Below are 13,345 nucleotides of genomic sequence, written 5' to 3'. Positions count from 1 at the left end.
ATCCATGGTAATTTATTCCCAGCCCTGGTACTTTCCCTGCTGAGATGGGAGTGACACTTTGCAGGAAGGGACTGCACTGGGCTGTCCATCAAAGGGACCGTAACAATTAGATAGCCAGGCATCCTGCATGGCTGACCTACAAAGGTCAGGCCCAAGATGAGCTGCCTGGAGAACCTAAGATCTGAGAAAGGCTCAGATTCACCTAGAGGAGAATTTAAGGAGAGACGCTCTCAGCTCAGACAAAAGGCCAGACCCCATGGAGCTAGAATCCACCCATCGGTGCAGTTTCAAGGATGGGGCTTGGTAGCTGGAGGTGGGGAAGGGTCACAGGGGCATCAGGGAGTAAGAACAAAGTATAATGACATAGGTATGTCATTACACATATACACAACAAAATCCATGCCTTTGTATTCAAACCTAAAATGTTTATGATATCAAAGAGTAGGGCTGGGATCTTCTGTCTCCCCTGTGTGCCTGTGCTAATGTATTCAGTCAAGATAAGATTATTCCAACATACTGAAGGCCAAGTAAGCTGGGATCCAAATATTAAGTCTGGTCATTAAGGATGCTTCAGCAGACACTTCTTTAACCCTTGTTCATGACTTTCTGGGGCCAGTCTGGCCACCAGGACAGCTTCACCTCTCTTCTTCCAACTTACACAGTCACCTCTTCAGCTCTCCTCTCTCTCCCCCTCCCTCCCTCCCTCCCTCTCTCCCTCCCTCCCTCCCTCCCTCCCCCCCTCTCTCTCTCTCTCTTTTCTCTCAGCATTGGAAACTCTCATTTAGAAATTTTCCTGCAAAAGGATTTTCCTCTATTCTGGAAAACAAAAAAGTCTAAAGTGGCAAAGCATCTTTACTCTGAGGTTCACGGCTTGTTCCTGCACAAATGCATCCATCCATGTATCCACCCACGCATGTATCTATGCATCCATCCACCCATTCATCTACCCATCCATCCTTCATGTGTCTTCCTATCCATCCATTCATTCACCTACTATCCACCCATTCATCCCTCTACACATACCTTCATTCACGTCTGCCGTCCGTTCATCATTCCTGCATTCACTTATCCACCCATTCAACTGTCCATCTATCCATCTACTCACCCGTCCATCTACATCCTACCTACCCATTCATACATTCATCTGTGTTGTTGTTTTAAGATGCTGAGGACTGAATTCAAGGCCTCATGCCCACCACCAAATTGGGAGTTCTACCACTGAGCTACACCCCAGACCAATGAAGGTATTCTTTCATGATTCTTGTTCTCAGTCACTATACAAAATAATGGGTCTATTATGACATGTTCACACACTCTCATCCCCACAACGCACACAGTAGTGTCCTTCCTCCCCATAATAAGTCATAAATGTGTATATGTGCATGTGTGTGCATGTGTGTATGCATGTTTGTGCATGTGTGTATACATGTATATGTATGTACATGTGTGTGTGTGTGTGTGTGTGTGTGTGTGTGTGTGTGTATGTGTGTGTTGATCCATTTACCAGTTAAAAAGTGCTTGGCTTCCTTCAGGGCTATGCAGACAAGGCTGTGAACGCTTTAGAAATCTTGGGGTAGACTACCTTTTTTTTTTTTTTTTTTTTTTTTACTTCTCCTAATAAACATCTAGGAATGGGTGTGCCTGGTCAAGCAGGAGGCACACGCCTTTCACCAAGTTGGAAAGTTTGCAGCCATTATCTCTTCTAAAACATTCTTCCAGGCCCCTTTCTCCCTCCTCTCCTTCAACTCCAATTTCACCTAGAGGGCCTGCCATCGTCGCACAAGGCCCTGAGGCTCACTTAAATTTGTTTTCAGTTTTTCCCTGTTCTTGGGATCAGATCATCTCCGCTGGCCCACCCTTAAGTTTTCTGGCTATATTTTTCCATCATCTTGAATCTTCCGGTAAGCCATCCAGTTTAAAAAAAAAAAAAAATATTTCAGGTATTTTTTAAAGTTCAGTACTGGAATTCCAACTTCATTCTTTGATAGTTTCTGCTTTGCTCCTGTTTCTTTCCATTGTGTGAATTTGGTTTCTGTTACTATAACAACATATATGAGGCTGGGCGATGGAAAGAGGCTGATTTCATTCATGGTTTTTTGTTGTTTTGTTTTGTTTTGTTTGGGGGGGGGGGGGTGTTGAGACAGGGTTTCTCTGTGTAGCTTTGGAGCCTGTCCTGGAACTCACAGAGATTCTGCACACACCTTTAATCCCAGCACTCAGGAGGCAGAGCCAGGGGGATCTCTGTGAGTTCGAGGCCAGCCTGGGCTACAGAGTGAGTTCCAGGACAGGCTCTAAAGCTACACAGAGAAACCCTGTCTCGAAAAACCAAACAAAAAAATGATTGTATTCATGTTTTAAAGGACTAAGTGCAAGATCAGGTGATCTCATTAATCTGGCCTTGGTGATGACCTCATGGCAAGTGGCATGACAGAGGGGTTGAGATACATGGGTGGGAGAGGTCGCATGATCACATGAGAAGGCACCAAGCTTGTTATTTTGTAGCTGTCTTCTAGTGAGAACCAACCAGGTTCCAGTGAGAACTACCTCAGTCTCTTCTAAGGGCTGTACTCCAATGACCTATGACCGCCCACTAGGCTCCACCTCTTGAAGACCCCAACACCTCTCATCACTGTTACCTGGGAGACCAAAACTGTTACCTCCCCCAACTTCTGAACCCCAGGGAGTACATACTACATCTAAACCACAGTAGATATATTTTCTTTAATTTTTATAATTATTTTGACTTCTTCATAATTTTAGTCTTATTATATGTTTCCATTGACTATTATACTTCAATATCTTTTTCTAGGACTGGGTTTGAACCCAGGGCTTCAAGCATGCAGGGCAAGTGCTCTACCACTGAGTCACACATCCCAGCCCCACCGTTTGCTTTTCTTCTGGCATATATGTGTTTTGGGGTTTTTTTAATTATTCTTATGTCAAATAACATGAAGCTGTAATTAGACACTGTGCATAGTTACATCGTAGAGACTCTGATATATTTCTCCAGAAATTCCTGCTGCTGCTGCTGCTGCTGCTGATGATGATGATGATGATGATTAGCTGAACAGTTAATATGAGCTCCGAGTTTTTATAACGTACAGTGGCTCCAGGGTCAAGCATAGTCTTGGGCAAAGATTATCTATGGAATCTGTGGGTTTCCCATCCCTGAATCGTTCATCCTTAGGAGTACCTCCTCATTTTGTTGGGAGACCAAACTTGGCCTCTGGTTCTTCAAGCCAGCAAGATCGGATTTTCTGATTTGGGCCTCCCCATGTGGGGGGTCATTCCTCACACCCTAAGTCATGAAACAGAAAAGTTATGGGGCATTGTCCCCTGTCCCAAGGTTTTGCTGCTTCTGCTTGCCCCATCCCCCCAGGTGTCAAGGGGCAGGGGCAGGGGTGTGTGTCACATCTCCAAAGTTTAGAATGGCCGTGTGTACAGGTGTCAACATGTCAACAGTGGCTCTGCCACTTTGGGACATGGAATCATGTGGTATAGGTACAGAGAGGGCTGACTCAACAGTAAGAACAATGAAGGGCTGGCAAGAGGGCTCAGCTGGCAAAGTGCTTGCAGTGTGAGTGTGAGGAACCAAGTTCAAGTCCTCCCGCACTCCTCTAAAAAGCTAGACATGGAGCTGGGCGGTGGTGGCGCACGCCTTTAATCCCAGCACTTGGGAGGCAGAGCCAGGAGGATCTCTGTGAGTTCAAGGCCAGCCTGGTCTCCAAAGCGAGTTCCAGGAAAGGCGCAAAGCTACACAGAGAAACCCTGTCTCGGAAAAAAAAAAAAAAAAAAAAAAAAAAAAAAGCTAGACATGGTGGTGCATGCCTCCGTTCCTAGTGCTAGGGAGGTGGAGACAGGAAGATCCCTGAACCTCAGTGGTGAGCTAATCTTGCTGAATCAGTGAGCTCCAGGGTCAGTGAGAGACCCTACACCAAAAATTAAGGTGGACAGTAATAGAGAAAGACACTAGACACTGACCTCTGTCCTCTACACATGCATGCATACTCCTGCACGTGCACCTACACACAGGTGCACACGCACAGAGGACATCAAAAGAAACCCTTCTATGGGGGTGTCACAAACAACAGCCATCAGCTTGTAAGGCATCAAGAATTACTTCAGCTCCATAAGAGCAAAGAAAAAAACTTAAAGAGAGGGAGCCAAACCCAATGGTAGCTACTCAAGATATGAAGACAGGAAGACTACAGGTTTGAGGCCAGTCTGGGCAACCCAGCAAGACCTTATCTCAAATGCATGCATGTGCAACTATGTATTTAAGACTGGGATGTAGCCCATTAGCAAAAATTTGCCTAGAAAGGTGAAATCACATGAGGCAGGGAGATGATATTCAGTGATAGTCTAAAATAAGCCCAATTAGAATTTCTAACCTTATTAACCTTAAGCTTTAGCAGAGATAAGAGAAGTCCCAAAATAGGTTGACATTTTGAATACCACCTGGGCCAAAAATCAGATCACCGTTCCAATAACCTTCCATCTATCTGATGGCTTTTCAATAAACATCAGCTGAGCAGAAAGTCAATGGGAAGCCGTGCAGGTTCCTCTCACTCCAAAGCATGTGAATCTCCCTGCATGCACAGCTATCCCTCAGGAAACAGAAATTCTCCCGTCACCAATTAATTAGGACCAACAATTCCATCCCATCGTCCATTTGCTAATTTACAGTTACCTCAAAATCCTTTTTTGTTAGGTTGGGTTGTTTTTGTTTTGTTTTGTTTTGTTTTGTTTTGTTTTGTTTTGTTTTGTTTTGTTTTGTTTTGTTTTGTTTTTGAGAACGTTTCTCTGAGTAGCCCCGGCTATCCCAGAACTCACTCTGTAGACCAGGCTGGCCTTGAACTCAGAGAAATCCACCTGCCTCTGGTCCCGACTGCTGGGATTAAAGATGTGTGCACCACTGCCCAAGCACACAATTCTTAGTGGTCACTCCAGTGGTCACTCCCTCTGCCGATCTATGTCAGCTTCAATTGGGAAGGACCTCACACATGTAACTTCTTTCTCTTGCCCTTTGTTGATGGTCTATTGGAAGACTCTTGAACTAGGGCCCATTCCTCTTCTGCCATAGTCTAAGAGTTTGTTCCCAATATCAACAGGTGCCAGACTTTGGGTGTGAAAAACCATGGAAATACATAATAACAAACCTGGATTTTTCTCCATGGTCTCTTGAGACTACTTGTAGACCCAATTACAGAGTTCAAAAAAATGAGGTGTCCTAGGACAAAGATGGCATCTGTGTGTATACTTGAAGAGCTGTTCCTATGACTGCAGAGAAGGCAGCCAGAACTTATATGGGACTCAAGCCCAGCACCCTCCCATCATCCATTTCATTCCCAAATAGGCCGGCTGGCCGGTGCATGTCCCCGAGGAAAGGCGAATGTATGAAGACCATGATGAGATCTGGATGTGAGTGAGTGCCAGGCCAGAGCTCTGGAGGGGAGAGAGCACTAATTGGCCTGAAACAAAAGAGTAGCAGGTGCTCTCTGCTCTGGTAGCCAAGCCAGGCTGCACTAATGAGGGGCCCCGTGGCCGCACAGTGGTCCATGCAGCTAGCTGAACTCTGACACCAGGGGCTTGTCCCCCTGCGCACCTGCCACCAGCAGGAAGGACCCTAAATATGTTAGAAACAAAGCCCAGCTTCAAGGGTGCAACTCGGGCCTGGCGTCCACACAAAGAGCAAGTCCCCGTTGAGATCGGAGCCTCCAATGTAGTGCGTATAAAACAGGTCTCACTGAAAACTCCACTCAGTCTTAAGGCGACAATACGTACACCCTCTGTAATGGAGGCTGGCTGGCACACCCTAATAAGAGAGATGCCAGGAGACTGGAGCTCACACTTGCTGAACTCGGAATAAGAAGACCTGGAGAGGCACAGGCTTTTATGGGAACTGAACATTTGAAGTTAAGTGTGTCTCAAAACACCAAGGTCAGCACACTCAAGAAGACTGAAAATGAAGCCGGAGACTCACTGGCGCCTGTACTTGGCCTGTCTTTCTGCTGAGACTCACAAACGTACTGCCTTGTCTGGGATCTGGCCTGAAGCGTACTCGTTCGGCATTCATGGGGATGTCTGAGCACTGTCTGGCATGCTAAGAGAAGAAGACTTCTGGAGCTCATGTTCTAGGGTGAAGAACCGCATCAGGCAAGCAAAAGAGTAACCGCTCAACAGTGGCAGACACCAGAGGCCTTCCTTAAAGACTTAACAGCTCTCAATTGCCTTTCGGGGGGTGGGGTGAGGATGTATGGCAGGGGGGTACACATGCCCATGTACACATGTGGAAATCAAAGGTGGACATGGGGTGTCCAGCTCGATCACTTCCCACCTTATTCTCTTGTGACAGGGTCTCCCACTGAAGCTGGCTTTACAAGTCCCAGGCTCCTGTTTCCCCCTCCCACAATACTAGGGTTATAGCAGTCACATGCATGACTACATCCAACCTTTTACGTGGGTACCAGAGATTAGAACTCAGGTCTCTATGCTTGCATGTCAAGCACTCTTAACCACTGAACTGTCCCTCAAGCCCTTAAATTTTCTGAGCACATAAGAGGACTGCAATTCTGTCCCCTGACGTTGCAAGTTGAGTAGGGATGGACTGTCTAGTTTGACCAATACATTTTTAAATCTCCTATTGGGAAAGAAGTATTTGATTGGGAGTGGGAAGTGTTTAATTATTAAATGAGGAGGTCTATCTGCCTCCGGGTTAGGGGTCACAGTGACCACCAGCTCCTAACGGGAGACCTCCAGGGCTCTTTTCCATCTAGTTCATGAAAGATTAGGATGAGGCCTGTTATTTCTTGATCCACACTCACACCCACAAAGAGAAACTCTTTATACATTTGGTGAAGCCAGAAATAACCCAGGTCTCCTATTTACCAGAGCATCTGTCAGTCATCCTGGTGGAGGCACCGCCCACCACTCAGTGCAACTCCTGGAGATCTGCTGTTTGGAATTCTTCATTGAAAAAGGAATGCAGCGTGTCTCAGTGTTGAATGATACCTTTTCAGAGAAGGCAGGTGACACCATAGAAACTGCTTAAGACAGGAAAGCAATACGTCCCTTTGGATGAAGAGATGGGAGGGTGCTTGGCTGAGAAGACAAGGGTCTAGATGACTTAATAACCAAACTAAAAGACAGATGCAGAAGTCAAGGTAGAGCATTACTTCCCACTGGTCCAGCAGAAGTTATGTGTCTGTGGCTCAAGACCCTGCTCACTTCCCTTCCCATCTCTCCTCTCAAATGTTCAAAAATGTCTCTCCTAGACACCAAACACTCTCTCACTGGATCTGAGATCCACTCACAGGAGGGAACTGGATAGGGGGACTAATTTCTATTATTTAGCTTAACAGTCACAGCATCCAAACATCTTCTACACATATGTGCTTATACCTAGAGGCCATTACCACTCTAGGCCCTAATCGGGAGGGACTCTTTCTGGTGAGCTATGGTGACTCAAGGCTGCACAGGTGCTGAGAATAAGTGACAGCTGAGTGCCCAGCCCCAAAGCAGACATGTAACCCATCCCCACTCAGGCCCAGGGGACTGTGAAAGACAGCAAGGGAAGGATTTAGGAGTCCGAAGATCGGGAGAAGAGCTGTGAAATACCTTCTTCTGGGCAATACACAGCCATTGAAATCACATACTCAACAGATATGGGTGCCTGGCCCGGCTATGAATAAGACAGGAACATTAGTAGCCAAGCAGGAACGGAAGACATTCCTTTCTTTTTTTTTTTTTTTCACCATTTTTGTGATTGTTGTTTCTTTTTTTTTTTTTTTAAGATTTATTTATTTATTTATTTATTACAGTGTTCTGTCTGTGTGTATCCCTGCAGGCCAGAAGGGAGCACCAGATCTCATTACAGATGGTTCTGAGCCACCATGTAGATGCTGGGAATTGAACTCAGGACCTCCGGAAGAGCAGCCAGTGCTCTTAACCTCTGAGCCATCTCTCCATCCCGACATTCCTTTCTTGTCTGGGGCTGGGGACCTATCCCTTTATAATAAATGGCATACTGGGGCAAATGAGGGAGAAGTCATTGACTTCAGTTGTGTGCCCACTGGTGACCCCAGCAGGCTCCTATGGATAGTCCCAATCTAACGGCCACACAGATGGCCCTGGGTAAACGAAATAGAGACAGAAAACAAAGCCAAAAATCATGAATCTTGAAAAAAGACGGGGGGGGGGGGGGGTGGCAGTTGATAAGGATGGGAGGAAGGTATGAGAAGGAAGACAGTGGCCAGAATGTACATTACCCATGTATGAATTTGCTAAAGAACTAACTTGATAGGTTTTTTTAGTCCCCTGGAGGGTTGGAGAGATGGTTCAGCAGTTAAGAGCACCTGATGCTCTTCCAGAGGACCCAAGTTCAGTTCCCAACACCTATGACAGGCCACTCACAACCTTCTACAACTCCAGCTCCAAGGGATCCGATGCCTTCTTCTGAGCTGTGGGGGGCACAACACATAAGTGTCAGATAGACATATATAAAAACACATAAATAAAAAGATGTAAAAATAAATTTTAAAGAATCCTCTACAATGGAGGATGGTGAGCTGGACCCCTGGGGGTGGGGGATGGTATTAAAAAAGAGCCTCTATGCTTTATCATGGCAGCACAGAATCCTCACACTGCCACCCCACACAATGTGTGTGCCATTCTCGGAAAAACTCAGATTCCTGTAACTTCATAAATCTGAAGAGCATCCTTAGTCAAAAGTACTTAGGGGCTGGAGGTGTGGTCCAGTGGTAACACGCTTACCTAGCATTTATGAGGCCTGGATGTCAGCTCTAGAACCAGAGACAGAGGAGAGAGAGGGGGGGGGGTCATGCCTTTAATCCCAGCACTGGGGGGGGGGGGTCATGCCTTTAATCCCAGCACTTGGGAGGCAGAAGCAGGTAGATTTCTGTGAGCTCCAGGCCAGCCTGGTCTACATGGCAAGATCCAGGCTAGCCAGGGCTACATAATGAGACTTTGGAGAGAGGGAGAGAGAGAGGGAGAGAGAGAGAGAGAGAGAGAGAGAGAGAGAGAGAGAGAGAGAGAGAGAGAGAGAGAGAATGTAAATAGGTAAGACATAGAGATAAGATGCCAACATGTCCCACCTAAAGACCCAAAATCCTTCTATTTCAATTGTTTCTGTGTTGAGCGACAGCAGAGGGGAGCAGAGAGGGTGAACTATGGGCTCCTGGGAGCAGAGCCAACAAAGGGCAGCCCAGGCTAAGCAGTGAGGGCAACTGGCCTTCAAGAGGAAGGAAGCCAGGGCGACTTGGAGGGCGGGAGCATCTCATCAGGCACATCAGAGCCTGGCACAGTGGCCTAAATGCAGGCTGAGAACCGTGGGCATCGCCGAGGGCAACTGTGCCAAGCAGGGAGGTGTGACTGGAATATGCTCACCCTAGCAGAACCAAACTTGACCATTTAAGCTGTTCCCAGCCTAGAGAAAGGCTGAGCCGACAGACACAGAACATTGTACAAAAACCACAGACAGGAGGGACCTGGGAAATTGAAAACTTGACCTTTCTGGGGGTGGCGGGGGTGAGCTGGTCATCTGTGGGCCCTCGCTGTGTGCTGGTCACCTACCTGAGAGCCCGGGGCCAAGAGGGAACGAGCAGAGATGGTGGGGGCTGAGAGCAGGAGATGGACGCATAGCCCACCAGGCTCCAGGTCCAGTCAAGAAAGCAGATGTGAGCCACATCTGTTCTCCTTGATACGCAGTCCATCTGATTGAACTTCCCAGGGCGCACATAGGCTCTGCTATGCTAACGAGGCTGCATTACAAAGGCTGATGATGGGGCAGGGATGCTATGACCTGTGACACACCAGTGTTACCCCTTCGCCTGCATCATTTCAACTGTGTTGGCTTTCTCTACGGTTTCAACTGGCAGCTGGGAAGAGACCAGGGGACACACAAACTTCCCTCCTTCGAGCCTAGTACTTTCTTTGCTGGGCAGATCAGTATCTCAAGACAACGGCCCCAAATTCCAGTAGAAAGGCGACTAGATCCCCAGCCTCATTCTGTCAGCCCGGCATGAGACTCGGGGAAGCTATCGTGGTCCTGCCAAGAACTGGAGTTTGGCGCCTTCTCCCAACAGCCCCATCCAGCACGCAGCCTACTGCGCTGGAATTGGTACACCTCGGGAGGGTGTACTGTTGTACAGTGGGTGGCGTAAGTACAGCACGATGCGTTAAGAGCCTTCCACAGCCTCCCAACCTTCTGCGACATCCAGAGGCACCTTCTAAACCAGTGGTTCTCAACCAGTGGGTTGTGACCCCTTTGGGGAGGGGGGTTGAACAGCCCTTTCATAGGGGTGGCTTATCAGATATCCTGCATATCAGATGTTTACAATTCATAACAGTAGCAAAATTACAGTTATGAAGGAGCGATGGAAATAATTTTATGGTTGGGGAGGTCACCGCAACTTGAAGAGCTGCGTTAAAGGGTCGCAGCATTAGGAAGGTTGAGAACCGCTGGTCTAAACAAAGCCCACCGTGTTTTACTTTTCTGACAAGAACCTCAAGTGAGGAGACCCAGATCTGACAGCTGAGGAAAAGGCAGGTCCTACCAGCTCAGGGGACATTCTATCTAAGGACCTTGTTTGCCAGAGGGGGGGGATGGGAAATGGGTGGCTATCGTCCTGGCAAACCAGAGCAGCCAGGCACAGAAAGACAAGTACCACATCTCTCACACGTGTGACCTACAGGGGAGAAAGAGACATGAAAGCAGAAGAGGGTGTTACTTTTAAAAAAAAAGAGGAACAGAGGCAGGAGCATCTCTGTGAGTTTGACAACAGCCTGGTCTATGGAGTGAGCTCTAGACCAGCCAGGGCTACACGGTGAGATGCTGTCTCAAAAAAATAAGATCCAAACCATAACAGCAGCAGCAGGTGACACTCCCTGAGGTGGTGGGACGCCTCAGCTGTATGGTGTAAGGTCTTCCCAAGTATCCCCTTCCTTGAAGTGCCATTCATGTCCCTCCAGAGAGATATCTGTATTCCTTAATTAAATTCACCTCCTCCTCCAGTGATGTCCTGAAATCCAGAGTATTGGCCATGTGAATTTCTCCTTAGCAATGTGAATTTCTCCTTAGCTTAACTGTAAGCTTCTGAGATCAAGAACCGAGTGTCTAGTTCACACCTTGCCTATCCTCACAGCCCCGGAGCCCTCACCCAGCTCCGGAACCCCAGGTAGCCAGTCACCACCCAACATCTACAGCCTCAGACTCCTTCCATACCGCCCCTGCCTCCAGGAGTCACGGCCCTGGTCCCATCCTGTGCTGGAATCGCAGAGGTCAGCTTGGAAAGGGCCTGGAGAAGGGACAAACCCATGAGGCCCAGGTATGAGGAAGAAGCCATGAGGAACATGGCACCTTCCCCCACCTTGCATTTTAACAGATACAGCCACTCTGATGATGCCGGTGGCCTGGATGTGTATAATTAGTTGTTTAAGCAGTGTCGGGCCGTGTCGGGAGCACAGCACAGGAGTCCACTGAGGAAAGCTAGCCAGTGGTCACATTGGAAAACAGATAGAAACTGAGCCCCGGGCTGGGTGGTGGTGGCGCACACCTTTAATCCCAGCACTCGGGAGGCAGAGGCAGGTGGATCTCTGTGAGTTCAAGGCCAGCCTGGTCTACAGAGCAAGATCCAGGAAAGGTGCAAAGCTACACAGAGAAACCCTGTCTCGAAAAAAACAAAAAATAAATAAATAAATAAAAAAGGAAAAGGAAAAAAAAAGAAACTGAGCTGCCTGTAGATGTTACTGAACACGGCACAGCACAAATGGTCCAAGCCCCGCCCCTCCCCTGCCCCCCAACTAGATCCCCTGTCCTGCAAGATGAGGAGGGAATGGGGAGAAACCTCTTAAACCCAGAGAAATCTACATGCCTCTACTGGGGACTACTCCAAAGGATCACCCACCCTTCCCGATTAAATCTTTCCTCATTTCTGGTAATGTCCTGAAAATCCAATTTATTAACTCAACTTAATTACCACTCTGACAGCTGGCTGGGCAGGCTCCCTCTCAGCTGAACCACACTTCCCACGGCATGACAACTCTCCCGTGCTCCTCAGGAAGAAGACTGATGTGTCCATCATCAGCTCTCTCGTCGCTGAGACAGAAGGTCTGACGTAAACAGCCCCAGCAGAAGAAGAAGAAATGTGGCTCATGGTTTCCAGATTTCCACAACGGGAAAGGGTGTGGAGGAAGCAGCCAAGGAACAGAGCAGGGGACAGCCATGCTAGCACGCTCTCTCCTCTGGATCCTTGTATTCCTTTTGGGCTCTCAGCCTGCGCAATGGTGCTACCTATATCCGGAGTACACCTTCCCCTCTTAGCTAAAATACCATACCAATCTCAGGTGATTCTGAATCCCATCAAGCTGAAAATCAAAGTTAACCATGCCTACCTCATGGCAACCTCACATATACTACTTCTGGTTGAAGCGTAACAACGTCCATTCCTGCCCCCGACCCCCACCAAAATACTCATGCCTGTGACAGAACATAAAATTTGTTTTGACCATCTCCAAGTATCCCGGTTAGCTTTCTGTTGCTGTGATTAAACACCATGACCAAACGCAACTTGGGAAGGAAAGGGTTTAATCAGCTTACAGTTTACAGTCCATCACAGAGGGAAGTCGGGGCAGAAACCTGGAGGCAGGAACTGAAGCGGAGACCATGAGAGAACTGGCTTGCTTCCCATGGCTTACTCAGCCTGCTTTCTTACAGAACTCAGAACTACCAGACCAGGGGTGGTACTGCCCACAGTGAGCTGGGCCCTCCTCCCACATCCACTTTTAATCAAGAAAATATCCCACCGAGTTGCCTACAAGCCAATCTGATGGAGACATTTTCTCAATTCAGGTTCCCTCTTCCCAGAGGGCCCTGGCTTGTGCTAAGCTGGCAAAAAATTGTGTGTGCCAGGAATCCCCCATAGTCTTAACGCTCTAACGCTGTATAAGACAGTGGTTCTCAGACTATGAGTTGCAGCCCCTTGGGTGCCGAATGACCCTTTCACAGGGGTCACCTAAGACCATTGGAAAACCCAGATATACACTTGACAAAATTACAGTCATGAAGTAGCAACAAAATTAGTTTTATGGTTGGGGGTCATTACAACATGAGGAACTGTATTAAAGGGTCGAAGCATTAGGAAGGTTGAGAACCACTGGTATAAAGTGTCCAAATTTAAATCTCCTCTGAGACGCAAGGGAAACTCTCAACAATGAGCCTATGCAAATTAGAAAACATATTATACACCCCCAAATACAATGGTAGAGAGGTAACATCCCATTAATAGAGAAGAGAAGGGGAGGGGGCATCAGACCAAGCAGGACTGGA

The sequence above is a fragment of the Peromyscus eremicus genome, chromosome 23, assembly GCF_949786415.1.
Source record: "Peromyscus eremicus chromosome 23, PerEre_H2_v1, whole genome shotgun sequence".
NCBI classification, from domain to species: Eukaryota; Metazoa; Chordata; class Mammalia; order Rodentia; family Cricetidae; genus Peromyscus; species Peromyscus eremicus.
Note: the sequence above shows the minus strand (reverse complement) of the source record.